Below are 16998 nucleotides of genomic sequence, written 5' to 3'. Positions count from 1 at the left end.
ACGCTTTGTCAAGCCCCGGTTAAACGCCGCAGATGGACCGGGAGGAGGGGGAGGCTCGCAAATGGACAAGGGGGGGGCCGGTGTGGGGGGGTGGCGGTCTTTTCACGCCGGTCGCCGGCCTCCAAACAGATGGAGCGGCCATGTGACATGACACGTTGCCTTTGGGGACTCGAGTCGATGCGGTGCGACACCAGAAAAATGTGGTCTTCACGCCACCTGATGCCATGAAAGAGAGCCCTGCCTCCTCCACCCACCTCGGAATTCAGGACCAAGCCAGAATAAGTGCATTTTTAAGCGTTAGGTTTTGGAAAATACAAAAAAAAAATGGACCCCGAATCCCACCACCCATTGACAGTTGTTATCTACTGTATTTTCTGGACTATAAGACACACTTTTTTGTCATTTGGCTGGGCCTGCGACAAATCCCCAAGTGCGATTTGTGTTTTTCCACAAGAAAACAGCAATTTAAACATGGGTTAAAATTTAGGATAACAACAAAACATTTGTGACGAAAAAAAAGTGACGAAAAACATGACCAAGATAACTTCACTTTGTCTTATTTTTATAGATGACTTGTTCATATGAAACATAAAACTGAAATTCTACACATTTTCCCACATCGATTTCAAAGTGTTGCCTGAAGAAGTACTTTTTAAGCCACTAGGGGCATCTTTGGTTTAGTCAGTTTAGAACACGTGTCAAAGTGGCGGCCCGGGGGCCAAATCTGGCCCGCCGCATCATTTTGTGTGGCCCGGGAAAGTAAATGATGAGTGCCCACTTTCTGTTTTAGGATCAAATTCAAATGAAGAGTATAGATGTATATTACATTTCCTGCTTTTTCCCCTTTTAAATCAATCATTGTCATTTTTTAATCCATTTTTCTGTGTTTTTAGTTCAAAAATCATTTTGTAAAATCTAAAAATATATCAAAAAAGCTAAAATAAACATTGTTTTAAATCTATTAAAAAATGAATACTCCAGTCTTTTAATCCAGTTCTTTAAACCAACCCAAAAAAAAAAAATGTTAAAAGATGCGTAAACGTAGCGTCAAAGACAAGAAGGTACCAAATGTGAATATCATAAGAGATAAACAATAGTCATCCATTTTGGTAAGAAAAACTCATTTTCTGATTTAAACTAGGCGAGATTTTAGCAGACACGAATAAAAACGTCCCGACAGGCGAGAAACGAACGAGCGTAATCTTCAACCGAAATTGTGCGAACGGTCGACGTGATCGTTTCTCACCAGCGCAGCGTGAGTGGCGCCGTTCGCCAAACGGCGGCTCATGCAAATGCGCCACGTGCCTCCGTCTCGCACTTCATTAGACAGATGGCGCTCTCGTAAAATTCCCTTGTTTTTTTATTATTATTATTATTTTCAACGCAAGATTAAAAACATAAAGAGATGGCGTTGAAGACATATGGCCCCCGGTCTATCGTTTGAAATCATCTGTGCCACATTTCCCCGCGAATGGGAAGAACGATAATTGGTGGGAAACCAAGAATTATAGTCCCCGATGGGCTTTTTAGTGGTGCGCCTGTGGGTGCGTTTCTCGAAAAAAAAGGGGAAATTGTACGGGGAAAACAAAAATAATTTAAACACGAGCTGCCTAGCATAATAATAATAATTCAATACAATTCAATTCTATACTAAAGAAGGCCCTAAATAATCATAAACGTACAATTAACGAGGCAGTGCGGTGGACAAGTGGTTATTGAGTCCGCTTCGCAGTTATGGGGTCGAGGGCTCAATCCCAAGTGGGTTCTGACTGTGTGGAGTTTGCATGTTCTCGAGTGGGTGTTCTATGGGTACTCCGTTTTCCTTCCCCGCAAGGCTAGCTTGTCAAATACTCTAAATTGCCTAACCCGAGCTCTGATTGGTCGCCCTTCGTCTCCTGGTGTCCTGCGATTGGCTGGCCACCGATTCAAGGTGGTGCCCGTAGTTAGCTGGGATAGGCTCTAGCGCTCCTTTCAACCCAAAAATCCACAAAAAATGAATGAATTACAAATCAGTCTAATTACTGGCGCCATCTATTGGTAAAGCTGGGAATTGCAACAGAATGTAAGCTGTTTTAAGATTATTTTGTGGGTCATAAGCGATGATATTTTGTTACAGGGCGATCAAAACGGGGAAGTGGGTCGCAAGTGGCCCTCGGTTCGAAGTTGAGACGCCCCCTGCTGGACAGGGTTGTCCCTGCATTTTATTTTTTGTATATTTTTTTTTTCCTCTTGTCCGTTGTCACCCGATATAAATTAGTCAAACGCGGGCGGGGTCATCAATAACACGCAAATACGCACTACCTGCTTCCAATTACGCGTCTGTAGATCTTTTATTATTTACGAGCGAAGCCCATTTGCATGCGCCGTCTTCTCTCGATAAATACTTGTGTGGCCTGGCTAAATTAAGCAGTAAAACAAGAGGTGTCAGAACGTGGGGGGGGCGGGACGCGGGTAACCGACACCGCCGAGCCGGATGTTGCGCCGGGAGTTGCGTGCACGTCTATGCTAATTGCTTCTTTCCCGGAGTTGCTGTTTTTTGTGCAAAAGGTCAGGTTTAAATTGGGTGGGAGCTCTTTTAAGGTTTACCAGCGGAGAATTCCCTTTGGGGGTGTTCGCTATGTACGATGAAGTTTTCTTGCGGCGCCGTGTTCATTTGCGTCTTTGCTCAATTCCACTTTCCATCTTATTAAGATATGCTCAATTCTGTTTTGGTCATTTTTTTACCATTTATTTTTAATAACAAAGACGCCCAACCCAGTTTTTGTGTCGCGATATGAATCCGATGTCGTTCATTTTTTTCGAGTGTTTAACCAGCTAGCTTATTATGCACGTTTTGGGTGAAAACAAAAGGCCTATAGTAGCATTTGTTTAAAAAAAAAAAATCCATTTAAAAAAATAAAAATATACTCCAAATTTAAAGCTATAAGGCTATTTTATGAAATTTTGGGGGGGAAATTGCATTGTAATATTTCCTTTTTTTGTACTAAAGTGGAGTGTTTTTTTTTTCATTTATTGCAACTATTTTTATACCCAAGTTTTTGCTTATGATTTGATAATAATTACCTTATTTCCGAAACAGAACTTTTAGGGAATTAAAAAAAATAAAAAAAAAAAATTCACATCATAAAGGCCTATAGTAGCATTTGTTTAAAGTTTTTTAATTCCATTTAAAAAAATAAAAATATATAAAATATACTCCAAATATTTTATGATTTTTTTGGGGGGGAAATTGCATTGTAATATTTCTTTTTTTTTCGCAATGCGAATCAGCAGTAAATATGAGAAAAGACAACCATTCGGACTCACAATCACACCACCACCAAATGGGAATCGAACCCGCGCTGCCCATACTGAAGTCCGGCAGAAGAACCACTTCATCATCGGGTGACTTAAAGATTTTTAGTCGTTTGTTTTTTAGCGCCGAATCTTTTAAAATAAAAAAAACAACTAAAATGATTGCATTGAACAATTCCCATCACCATCTTGTATAAATTACCAAAAAGTGGCAAAGGTTGGAGCAAACAAAAACAAAATTAACCCCCTTCCCCCCCAAAAAAAATGCATTTAGGAGTCAAACGGCGAGTATGTGACAGCAAATAACCGAACATATTTTATCGTAACCTAGCGACAAAGTCCCCTGCTGCTGCCGCCATGTAATAAAATCACTCACGAACACCCCCGCGCACACGGCATCCAATCCCATCTCAGTGTTCTTCAATAAAAATCCCTTCGGACAAGCATGATGGAGAGGCACTCGGCTGCGGAACAGGAATACTCAGAAAACGACTGGTGGATAAAATATGACCCTGCTGGCAGATGGCTTGCCAATCCAAATTAAAAAAAAAAAAAAAAAAAAAAAAAAGTTGGACTGGTCGGGCTCCCTCCCCGACGCTATATTTCACCTTTTTACACCACGTTCTGACCCGCCTTCTATATCCACAAACGCTGACGTGGAGGTTATTATACCGCTATGCCTTGCAGTAAGTTAGCCCGTCCCGTAAATTGCTCAACCTCAATCCAGGAAACTTGGCGGCAAATCCTATTGCGCTATCGATGTTCTCTAAAATGAACAAAATCACCCCAATTGATCACATTTCATTATTTTGGAGACCTTAAACTAATGAATATTCCGTCTTCGTGTTTAGCAAAAGTGCGACAACATCTGTTGCATCGACTCATCGCGAGCGTAAAAATTCAAGTGTTGACATGATGGAACGGCAACAAGAATTATGTATAATTAGTCGCACACTCCTGATGATTGACAGATGGATGTCCATCATGACGCAACCCGACAGTCGGCCAACAAATATTTACTCACACGAGCGCCGCGACAGAGAAACACTTTGCGTATCCGCATATTAACCATATGTATATTTTTCATAAGGCCAATCAATTAAATCAAGCGTATTGGTCGCTGGCGTCAGCTCTTCCGCGTCAGCTTGATTAAAAATCATCTTTTCAGCGAGATTATTGCTTTTCCTTCGTCTGTCGCGCTGTAATGTATTTGTGTCAGAGGTTTGGATGTTTTAATAAACAGAAATCTTTTTGATTAAATTATGGGATCCATTCCCACATGAGTCTTAATTTACTCACCATTTTTTTAAAGCTCTTCAGCTTTTATAGTGAAGTTTAATCCGTGGTTGGTGAACCTTATTAAGCTTTTTTAAATCATCTTCGACTGTAAACATATTTTTTTCATTTATTGCAACTATTTTTATACCCAAGATTTCGCTTATGATTTGATAATAATGACCTTATTTCCGAAACAGAACTTTTAGGGAATTTAAAAAAAATAAAGATAAAAAATTCACATCATAAAGGCCAATAGTAGCATTTGTTTAATGTTTTTTTAATTCTGTTTAAAAAAATAAAAATATATAAAATATACTCCGAATATAAAGTAGTAATAAAAAAATATGTATTTGATTTTTTTGTTAATATATTGAAATTTACAGCTAAAAAAATGGATGTTATTTGTTTTTTAAATAACCGTATTTTAAGTTGAAAAGGCCAAAAAATACACCCAAAAAATATTATTTGATAATGTTCGGTTGCTTTGCTGTTTCAGGGCTTCAGAATAAAAGAGTTTCTGCGCACAGTTGTAATAAGGTAATGGAGGATAAAATAAATAAAGAAAGAAATAAAGAAAAGACGTTGATCAGCACGTTTCTGGGCTTTTCCACGCTGATGTTAGTTACACTGTATCGCAGACTGCGGGATTTAATTAAATTGAATTGGACGCGCTTTGATCGGCAAGTCTGCAGCTATTGTCAAACGCTCGTTCCATAAATCTTTATATATATTTTTTCATTCAGACTTGGGAGGCATATCTGGCTGAAAGAAAAGTATTTTACACGCTTGTTCCGTTGGAAATTGACAGACTTTCTGTTAGTGGCACGATGAAGAGATTATGGAATAAAAAAGATGAAAGAACAGAGCGTCTTGCTATTTTTCGTCTTTGATATTTCGCAAAACTGGACTTAACAACATTTCAAACGGCGATTCTTATCTTTTAGTGGAGTATATTTTGGTGCCCTCTTTATTGGTTGGGGCCCCAAGCAACTGGCTGGATTGCCTGTCCGCTAACACTACAATCAAACCTGTCAATCAATTGATCCCCTCATTAATGATTGCAAATCCCCTTATTAAGCGATAAATAAATAAACAAAAAATACAAATGCAAGCGATCCGGATTAAAGCCGAAATGGGTAAAACCAGATCCCTTTTACAAAAAAAACTTACTTAAAAAATCCCTTACAAAAGTTGTTATATGGCATACACAGTTTGACATTATCAAAAAAACATATAAAACACAGGAAAAACCTATAAATTGCCAGGTATGCTAAAATAATATCATATCAAATATACCACATGTGTCAAAGTGGCGGCCCGGGGGCCAAATCTGGCCCGCCGCATCATTTTGTGTGGCCCGGGAAAGTAAATGATGACTTTCTGTTTTAGGATTAAATTAAAATGAAGGGTATAGATGTATATTACATTTCCTGATTTTCCCCCTTTTAAATCAATGTCATTTTTTGATCCATTTTTTTCTGTTTTTAGTTCAAAAATCATTTTGTAAAATCTAAAAATATATTTTAAAAAAGCTAAAATAAACATTGTTTTAGATCTATAAAAAGCGGAATATTCAGGGCTTTTAATCCAGTTCTCTTAATCCATTTATATAAAAAAATTCTAAATATTATATCTAAAATGGTCCGGCCCACATGAAATCAAGTGGACGTTAAAGCGGCCCGCGAACCAACCCGAGTCTGACACCCTTGAAATATACAATTAGCATCAAAATAAAACATAGCATTCTAGTAGCGAAACCAATATTGTGACATTCGGCGTTATTATTATTTTTACGTTGCCAGATATGCTAAAATAACATCATATCAAATATACAATGAGCATCAAAATAAAACCTAGCATTTTAGTAGCGAAATCAATAGTGACATTCGGTGTTATTATTTTTTTTAAGTCGTCGGCAAGGTGGTTATTGTCGTTGACGCACAGCCTTATCTTATATTATCTTATTATCTTTTCTTATCTGGCACAAACGCGACAGGCGGTCCATCTTTAGTCGGATCTGGCAACGGGCGCGACGCGATCTGTCAGCGCACGCACCCGCAAAAAAAAGTAGGCGAAGGAAGACGATGAATTATTCTGCTTGATGGCGCACCTGTCGCCTTACGATTTCTTTTTTTTTTTTTTTTTTTGTATGAATGCGGCGCCACGGAACTAAACAGCCTCGCTTCCACTTTCAAATGCCACATGTCTGTCGGACAGATTTACTTCAGAATGCAACATTTGGACCAAACAAGAACGTCATTTTAATGGGGAGGTGACATATTTAAAAAAAACGAATTGAGGAAAAAGTGCCTTAAAAGAAATGTTAGAGGAAAGGGGGTTATTATTCAGAAGTTATTTTTATTCACGTCAACCACGTTTGTCGAATTTTCACGCTTTTTTGGACTGTCTTGTGACATTTCGAAACTATGTTTATGTCAAATGACGATTACACCGATGGTCCATTGCTTGGGATTGAAGTGGAAAGTTGTTTTTTGATGGAAAAATGTTCTAGAAAAGGTGAGTCTTATGTGGTTGGGTCACTTTAAATCGGTTATTTTTTTGTCGGTCCTCAAAGTTTACATCGATTTGGGTAAAAAAAAGTATTTTCGATCCGCTACTCACTCTTTATAAGGTCAGGTTATACTTTATTTCATCTCGTATTCGGGAAATTTCTTGTTTGCAGTAGCAAGACAGACACAGAAGACATTGTAGACCTAGTTAAAAAAAATGGAGCCTTCTGCAGACTGAGATTTAAATTAAATCAAATAAATTTGCAAACTTTCGGCGCCGAGTGAAGCTTAAAAGCGTTGGATTTGTCTATGCATATTTAAAATATAATCCCGAAGACAACATAAAAATATGATGTAAAATATGTCTGTTATTTTCAGTCTCTTTTTTCATCGCGGGTAACTTTTTGACCAAGGTATTTAATTAGATATAATGTCAAATATTTGCCGCCTCCAGGTTGAGTGACCTTTGAAAATGAGATATTAAATCTTATTAAGTTTTTATTTGTTGAATAACGGTTCAAATGGAACCTTGAATAAAGCTAACATGCGCGTTTGGGAATGTAGAGGAAATAACTTTTGCTTATTTTCCAGACCGCAAATAAAAAAATAAGTGTTAGATAGAGCACCTTACACATTTCTTATACTAATTTAGAAAAATAATACGACTAGTATAACTATAGCCTAAAAAAATATTTTCAAAAAATTAAAAAATCGGTGTTCAGAAAATAAACCAAAAAAAATCCCCAGCCAAACGATGTAAAAAAAACGAGCTACTTAAGTCCGTAAAATACGGTAATGAAAATTTCTTACTAAAAATTTTTCCCTTACTAAATGAATCGAATTAAAATTAGCGCTCCGTCGGCCATTGTGCTTTCAAGCGGGGTCCAATTATTTGTTCCCTTGAAATCATTTTTCAAGCCCTGATTAAATTTGCCGTGCAATCAAAAATGGATCACACCACGTGTTTATTTATTTATTCATTAGGAGACTCGCTTGCGTTCCGTGTGTGGCGTCTCTTTTGTGCTAATGAATCAAAGCGCCGGATTGATGCTAATGAAAGGCCTCAATTAACGAGCGCTATCGGTCATCGGCCCGCCAGACTTTTTCGGGAAAGTCGGTGAGTGACGGAGACGCACATTTCGGAGATGATTTTCTGATGAATAAGTTAGGGTACTACTCGTGGAACGGCGGCGGAGGAAAATATATCATTATATATTTGTAAAGTAGGTTTTATCTTAAGGGAGAAAATAGCTTTGATCTACTTGGCGATGAAGTACAAAGTTGTTCAAAGTTGATTTCCAAGTTTTGGACTGTATTTTTTGTATTGTTTTGAAAGTGGCTCGTGTTCAAAATCCTATCTAATCTTTGGCAGCCAATTGAATGCTTTTATTCTCATTATACAATTAGAATGAGATTTAAAGGTTCACCTAGCAAGTGCACAAATAACAACTACAAATGGGCTAATAAATAATCAATCATAACAATAAATAAATACTAAGTAGTCACATAATAGGTAGTCATCAACATAAGTAGCAAAGTGCGCAAGTAATCAACATAATAAGTAGTAGTCATCATAGATAGGTAGTCATATACTAGTAGTCAAAAGCAAAAATAAGTAGGGAAGTGGACAAATAAACAAACCAACAGATAAATAATCAATAAGTAAGTAGTAGTCATCATAGATAAGCAGTCCACGTGAATAAGTAGTAACATAATAAGTAGTCAAAAGCATAAATAAGTAGGAAGTGCACAAATGACAACAAGCAAAAAACCAACAGATAAATAATCAATAAATAAGCAGTCAACATAATCAATAAGTAGTACTCATCATAGATTAGTCACATAATAAGTAGTCAACATAATCAATAAGTAGTAGTCATCATTGATAAGTATTAGTCCACATAAATAAGCAGTCACATAATAAGTAGTCAAACGCATAAATAAGTAGGGAAGTGCACAAATAACAAAAACAAAAAAACAACAGATAAATAATCAATAAGTAGTAGTCATCATAGATAAGTAGTCACATAATAAGTAGTCAAAAGCATAAGTAGGGAAGTGCACAAATAACAACAAACAAACCAACAGATAGATAATCAATAAACAAGTAGTCAACATAATCAATAAGTAGTAGTCGTCATTAATAAGTAGTCCATATGAATAAGTAGTCAAAAGCATAAATACGTAGTGAAGTGCACAAAGAACAACAAACAAACAGATAAATAATCAATAAGTAAGTAGTAGTCATCGTAGATTAGTCACATAATAAGTAGTCAACATACTCAAAAGTGGTAGTCATCATTGTTAAGTAAGTAGTCACATAAGTAGTCAAAAGCATAAATAAGTAGGGAAGTGCACAAATAACAAAAAACAAACTACCAGATAAGTAATCAATAAGTAGTAGTCATCATAGATAAGTAGTCAAGTAGTGGTGACATAAATAGTAGGTAGTAGGTACAAAAGTGACTAAAGTACTTAGCTAATGTGATAGCGGATAGGAAATGATGCAACACTAGATCACACGATTTACAAAGATAAAAAAAAAAGGAAAGTATTTCCTTATGTACGTAGAGTATGACTAAGCTACGAAAAACAACCACACGTTTGACCCTTCACCGTCTTCAATTTGTTTACCTCCACTCCTGTCAGCCGACCACGCCCCCTTTGCCTAATCTCCGCCCCCTGATTGGGCCTTTTGGTCTGACCCAAGCACCTCACCTATAAAGACGCTCAACCTGTCCAACTTGCCGCCACGCCCGTCCGCCCGTCCGCCCGCCCCGCTCAAGACGAAGCGAGCGTCGCCGTGTGAGAAAATTAAAAGCGACAGAACGCAGCGGGTAAGAGCACGACTCCCTTTTCCCTCCTCCTCTTAATGGACCTTCCCTTCGCTCGGATGGAATTTCATTACTTATGATTGAAAAGCCGCCAACTTTCCGAAGCGGGAAAGAGGTGCACTCAAAACGCCGCCGCGATTCCCCCCGTGGAAATAGACAATCGAATTTACCCCGGGATGGAACAAATGGGGGACCCTTTCCCCGCCGACGGCTCGCTCTCAAAATGTTATTAGTCGCCGATCCGGGTTATCGCGGAATATCCGATGCCGTCTGTCGGGGGGAGCGGGAGAGGGAGGGGGGGGCGAAGAGAGCGTTCATCGGGGTGGAAGAATCGATGTGACTTGACGGGCTGAAAGAGGCTAAAATGTTCGGGAATCGTGTTGTTGAAAAGACGGAAGGTCGAATTCCAATTGCTGGAGTTATTGAAAGATATGGCAACCGGAAATTCACGTTGCCAGATAAAAAAACTAAAACAAAACAAAAAAACGCCCACTGGGAGGAATTCTAAAACAACAAACTAGGACGTGGAAAGGGTGTGGAAAGTAAAGCGTGACGGAGAATGGAAGAGAAAAAATAAGTTGTTTATTAAAGGCAAAAAAAAATTTATAGTGGAGGTTTAATTTGGGGGGGGAAGTTATTGGAGAATAAAAGTTATTTGGGAGACGAAAAAGGTTTTTTTTTCTAATTCTGGGAATGAGTTTGTAGTGTAATTTGCAATTTGTCATGGAAAAGTTGACATTTTCGGAGTTGCGATGGAGAATACATTTCTGATATTAAATTAATAGCAATAAAATAATATATGAAAAAGATCCCAGAATAGTTGCTGCGGCATGAGGGTTGAAATTGAGAATGAAGTTTTCTAAAAGTAGTATCATGAGAAAAAAAATGAGATTATAGTCATAGCAATAAGAGAAAAATTAAGACTATATGAAAAAGAAGGTTTTAAATGGCTGACAATAGTTCAAGTGCTATGAAGAATATGTATCCAAAATTTCTTTAGCTGTGATTAAAATGTTTATTTTTTTCTAACTGCATTGTTAGTACTTAGTAGCAAGTCATATTTCCGTCATTAAAAAGTTTACTGCAATCAGATGTGGCGGCTCCCATGCAATCATCAGTACGGTAATCCCTCAAATATCGCAGATTTGTAGACCAAACATGGCCGTGACAATTGAAAAAACGCAAGATAGGATCACTCCTATAATTACTACAGTAATCCTTTGATTATCGTGTTTTCTTCTAAGACTAAAGTAGTCTTACTACATAGAAATTTGTTTTTTTTGTCCATCAAAAGAACACATAGGTAAATTTTGCCAAGATGACTTCTGACTTTAAAGGTTTTTGGTGTGTTTTGGGTGGGAGAAATCTGCCGAATGTTGACTCCCCATTCTTTTGGGTCTCAGTAATTTCAAGTATCTTCTGGCCTGACGTTCCACGACATGAGCGACGACGAGTGGGATGACAAGCCCCCTCCGTATGACACCCAGGGTCCTCCGTATGACACCCGGTCTCCTCCGTACCAGAGTCAGCCCGAGAGGGTGCAGGTGACCGAGAGCAAGCGTGAGCGCGAAGGCGGCAGCAAGTGCCCGAAATGTTGCCTGAAGACGCGCGACTGCCTGATGAGCCCCGAGTGTGGGCGGGCGCTACAGATCTCCTCGGTCGTCGCCATGTGCGGGATGTGCCTTCGGTTCTTTGTGTGTAAGTAGCCCTATTTTCGATTTCCTCATATAAAGACAAGCTTACGGCATAACTTAGTTTCTGACCACGAACGTTAAATTGTTGAGGTTTTAAAAATAACGTGCGATCGGTGAATCGTGTTTTCCAGACTCGGCGTAATGCCAATAAATTCAATCCTATTGCTTATTATGTTATATTCCATTTTCAAACTATATTAGGGAAAATAAGGTGGATTCTGAACCAGAATGGTCCAGTGAACCCGCAATTTGAAACAAAATTGTCCATTATGTTCATTATAAAGACAATAAAAGCATTCAATTCAATTCAATAAATTGTCAACTATGTTCTATTCCAGAAAGGAATAGTAATCCATTTTCCAACTAAATTCAGGAATATAAGGTCGATTCGGAAACAAAATGGTCCCAAATTGTCCATTATGTTCTATTCCAGAATTAAATAATCCACTTTAAACCAAATTGTCCATTATGTTCTATTCCAGAATGAAATAATCCACTTTAAAACAAAAATCCGGAATGTAAGGTCAGTTCTAAAACTGAATGGTCCAGTTAACCTGCAATTTGAGACTAAATTTATGGATTATTTATTTGTCAGTTTTTGGTTGTTGTTTTTGGCGCACTGTGCTGAAAGCTTTAAATCTCATTATACTTATATAATGACAATAAAAGCATTGAATTGAATTCAATAAAAAATCTCAGCTAGGTTCTATTCCAGAAAGGAATAGTAATCCATTTTCAAACTAAATTCCGGAATATAAAGTCAATTCGGAAACAGAATGGTCCAATTAACCCGCAATTTAAAAGCAAATTGTCAATTCAAGTCTTATTTTTTTGGAGTTTGCCACTTGTAAAGTTTGTTTTAAATGTTTGTTGCCACAAATCTAATTGCCTAAAACAACTTCTACGTCCAATGAAGTTGCAACCAGAACGGATCTTTTTGCCAAAATAAAGCATTTTGTATTGAACAGTGCAATTTCAGAGCTTCTGTTGTGCAGCCAATCAGAAAATGATACGATGAGACTAGTTATATATTTTTTTTGTGTTCTTGTTTTTAGAACGTTCCATCCACATCCAACTTTTCCAGTCTCCCCAACTCCATTGGGACATCTTGCAAGGGATCTTTTAAGCATTTATGCCGCCAAAAATGTATCTGGCCACCCAAAAGAATGCCTAATAATGTTGTGCTCGTGTTTATTTAAATATTTTCCTGATATTAAAGCTTGGGAGGTAGAAAAATACTTTCTGGTTTTGAGTCTTTATTCCAATTTTATAAAACGTCAGACAATAAAGTGGCCTACTCACTTGGATGATTTAAAGCCAGACTGGTAGATGATTGACAGCGGCGAGTAGAGCGAGTGTTTGTCACTAGGGATTGTGGGAAAAGGCCGTCAATGATCGCAGATGGATTTGGTGTCATGAAACATAAAACTAATTCATCGTTCGCATCATCTCGACGTCGACCTTGTGGCCGCTAGCGGCAAGGCGAGGAAGATCATTCAAAAAAAGGAATAAAAGTCGGGAATTGAAACAGTCCAGGTTGCCCCAAGAACAGATGAATCGGTTTTTGGGTTTGATGATGCAGAATGTGCCCCCCTTCCAAGATACAAAATTGGCATTTGTTGTAAAAATACAGTATTTGGTGTAATCCAAAAAAATCTTGAATGCATGGTTTCTATGCGTTTTGCCTATGTATTTGTGATTTGACATAAACTCATGTCTGTGTATGTAAACTCCGTGTGTTTGGAATGACTTTGTGGGAGTATTGTTTCCTATTTGCCTCTTGGTCGGTGTGCGTCTTCCAATTTTAGTTTTTATTCCGTTAACTTTATCCCAGTTTTGATTATTTTTGTGTGGTTATTTTTCAGTAAAATACAAATTTGTGCACCAGCACTTTTCTCTGTTTTTTCCCCGACTGCTTCATGACAAATACGTCGCGAGGAATGGCCTATGTTGACGAAATTTCTGAGCGGTCCTATTTAGATTCCATTCCAATGGTCCAGTTTCGATGACATTCCGGAATAAATTCTAGTCTAAAGCAATACAGCCCAATTATGGCTTTTTTCAAGGACATGTGTTAACACAATTTTTGTCAAATGAGTAGAACTCGTGTTCAGCGAGGATATTTAATCAGGAACTCCCACACGCAAATGTCAGCAATTAATATAAGAAGCATCTCGGTTAAAAAGGAAAGAGGACAAGTATGGAACGTTTGCCGCAAAGGTCACGGTCTTGACGCACCTATTTTTGGGGGGAGGGGTGTTGGTTTCTTCCTGTAATTTTTCATTTCTCTTAATTTTCTCTCATTCTTGCGTGGCCTACATGTCGACTTGGGCGTAACAATAAAGGGGTGACATTTCCAGCAGACAGATTAGGGGCGAACTCCAATTAATTTTGCCTTCTCCCGCATTAGACAGACAATCAGGCAAAGGCGAAATGTCATGGAAACAAACGAGGAGTCACCATGTGGTTGACAATTACTGCCAAGCACCTCACAAATGTCACTACATTCAAGTGTGGGCAGTGCGGGAGATGGATAACAGGGGGAGGTCTTGCTGGCTCCGTGGGTGCAGGTACCCGGCCGGGGTGCCTGACACGCCAAATGAAAGGTCACAGGTCGCCAATTCCTGGATGCCGGCCTCACAAATTGTTATGCGTGAATAACAATCGTGGCCGTGCGACAACAACCTCTCTTGATTATGGAGGACCTCAAATTATGGGCAGGACTAATGAGTGACAACTCATTTTTACTGTCCACGTTAACGCGATGACTCACGGTACGGAGAATAATAAAATTGTAACGCAAACTAGGAACAGGCCTGCATGGAACGTTTGTGTTTGGGAATATAATTGATCCGGTTGAAGGATTTCACTTTGTGCTAGGTTTTGGATCTTTTGCTGTTTGGTTTGTTTTTAAAGTTTTTTTTACGCTTTGGCTTTTTCCCTTTGTGTGACTTGTCCTTTTGTGATTACGCATCGATTTCACCTGTTATTGCGCGACCCTGATGTCTCTCCCGATTAATTTCCTCTCGTGTCACCCACCTGTTCCGGATTGTCTTGTCAACCGCTGTCTGTCTTTGAATTTTGGTTGTTTTTTTTGCCCGAGTTTCGTCTTGCAGCTTTATTTTTGTGAACAACGTCCTTCCCCCTTGCCATTCCCCTCCCCGTTCATCCTTAAAAATTTAGAATGCAGACTACAGACAACGACTAAAATAAGGAATACTACTGTAGTCTAGCCTAAAGTGGTTAATACGGTTTTGGAAATATGGTCGAAACTAGGTCAATTCACTGTGAAATATAAGGTAAGGTAGGGTTTTGCTATCTGTAAAATAGCTTTAATTGGAATGCTTTGTTCTGGAATAAAGTACAAAGTCACCATTACGTCTCGGAATCAATACCTGAACTGGAAGAGTCACTTCCAGACTACAGACGATGACTTAAATAAGGAATAATGTAGTCTTGCCTAAAGTGGTTAAATCGGTTTTGAAATGTGATCGAGACTAGGTCAATTCACTGTGAAATATAAGGTAAGGGGAGGTTTTGCTTTCTGTAAAATAGCTTTAATTGGAATGCTTTGTTCTGGAATAAAGTACAAAGTCACCATTACGTCTTGGAATAAATGCCTGAACCGGAAGAGTCACTTCTCGAATACAGGCTCATTCTGTTTTGGGCTGTAACCAGGGGCGGGGCTAAGTGGGCGTGTCCGAGTCAAAGGGGCCCATTGTTACTCTTCACGCCCATCGCTTTTATTCCACTACTACCGGTAGCCTTAATACTATAGAACTAAACAGAGCCACTTTGTTCTAGAATGTAGAATAAAGCAGCTATTCTGATATGGTTTATTGTCAAATGTATTCCATTTACCAGTCTGTTAAAAAATAAATTCTGGAATAGACATGCTTGCTTTTAGCTTTTTCTAGGGGTGTTGACGCAAGACAATGACTAACAAAAAAGAACCCGCTCAGGTGTGTCAACTGGTTGTTTCTAAAGACTGCTATTGAGGAAACTTCTCCCATCCTTCAGGTGACTTTAATTACCTTCCTGTCGCCGAGATGCACAGCTGGTGGCGGCCATGATTGACTTGGGCCGTCGCCAGCCTCCACGCAATTTGTCGCGTCTTAACGTAACAAAGGGGACGGCTCATTACACCCGCGATATGAACACGGCGGAAACGAGCGAGCTACCGTCGAGTTCCCGTTCTGCCGCCAGCCCCAGCAGTCATTCCGGCCCTCCGTTTTTTTGCGGGGTGCAAAACACGTGTTTTGTCTTCCCGGTCGCCGCAAGGAGAATAGACGCAAAGTCATTAGAGCGCCCGAAAAATATCGTAATGTTCCGTTCCCGACGCCGAGGACGCGGAAAAAGGGGGAATATGTATATATGTATATATGTATACAGGAATATATATATATATATATATATATATATATATATAAGGACCAACTATATAGTAAAAGCTTTTCAAGTATGAGATGACTTTTAAAGACTTTGAAAAGAATGTTTTTCTTCGTCTACCAGATCTTAACGTCTTCCCCAGTGACAGGAAGATTGTTTTTTTTTCCCCTGTATAGTTAGTGAGGCCAGAATAAGCATCTGATATTTCATCACCATGGTTACGTCGTCAACATTATATCCGGGAGAACATTGCGTGAACACTTTACAGAAAAAAAACAGAAAGATAGTATGTATGGCCACTTCTGAAAGTACTCCATTTATCTCATTCAGATCAGAAATACCACTGGCATAATTATACGGTATCGATTTATTTATCGATTAGAGACGTTGGCTCGCGCCTTTCGATATTATCGAATGTGGGGTTTATTTTGCCACATAGTTTTCTCTATTGATTTATTATTCATGAATTATGTATTCGTTTTTGAGTCACAGGGGCACTGCTTTTGTGTTCTACTGGTTGAAGTAATATAAGACCTCTAATATCATTTTTTTTATTTTAATTTTTCTTAACTTTTTAAAAAAATTATAATAATTTTATTTATTTACTTTATTTTATTTTTTTATTTTATTTTTTCTGAACTTTTTTTTAATTTTATCTTTAATTATAAAGATCTTATTTATTACCTATTTATGTAAAAAATGTCTTTTTCTGTGTCTGTATTCTCACCCTCTTGCTACTGTGACAATGAAATTTCCCGAATACGGGATGAATAAAGTTATCTAATCTAATATCATATTTTTTTCTATTCCTTCAATCTCCTCGCATTACAGCAAATGTCGTTTTATTGAATTGAATGATTTTATCGTCATTAAAACGCGTATAACAAGATATAAAGCCTCACCACCAAGTGCACAATGACAACAACAACAAACAAATAAATAATGAATAAATAAGAACACAAACTATTAAAAAAAATCATCATCAATAAATGATTCATA

General features: G+C 38.2%; 1 protein-coding gene and 1 long non-coding RNA gene across 3 annotated transcripts in view; one reads left to right on the top strand and one right to left on the bottom strand.

Annotated features, from left to right (window-relative positions):
* The window catches only part of LOC144092784 (uncharacterized), a 155246-nt gene that overhangs the window by 92518 nt on the left and 45730 nt on the right, over nt 1-16998 (bottom strand). The gene's annotated exons all lie outside the window — the stretch shown is intronic.
* Nucleotides 9811-12848, top strand: LOC144092772 (uncharacterized). The gene is made up of 3 exons (XR_013306147.1): nt 9811-9919; nt 11320-11614; nt 12666-12848. It is a non-coding gene; the product is annotated as an uncharacterized LOC144092772 (long non-coding RNA).

The sequence above is a fragment of the Stigmatopora argus genome, chromosome 18 (assembly GCF_051989625.1).
Source record: "Stigmatopora argus isolate UIUO_Sarg chromosome 18, RoL_Sarg_1.0, whole genome shotgun sequence".
Taxonomy (NCBI): domain Eukaryota; kingdom Metazoa; phylum Chordata; class Actinopteri; order Syngnathiformes; family Syngnathidae; genus Stigmatopora; species Stigmatopora argus.
Note: the sequence above shows the minus strand (reverse complement) of the source record. Positions and strands in the feature narration are given on the sequence as shown.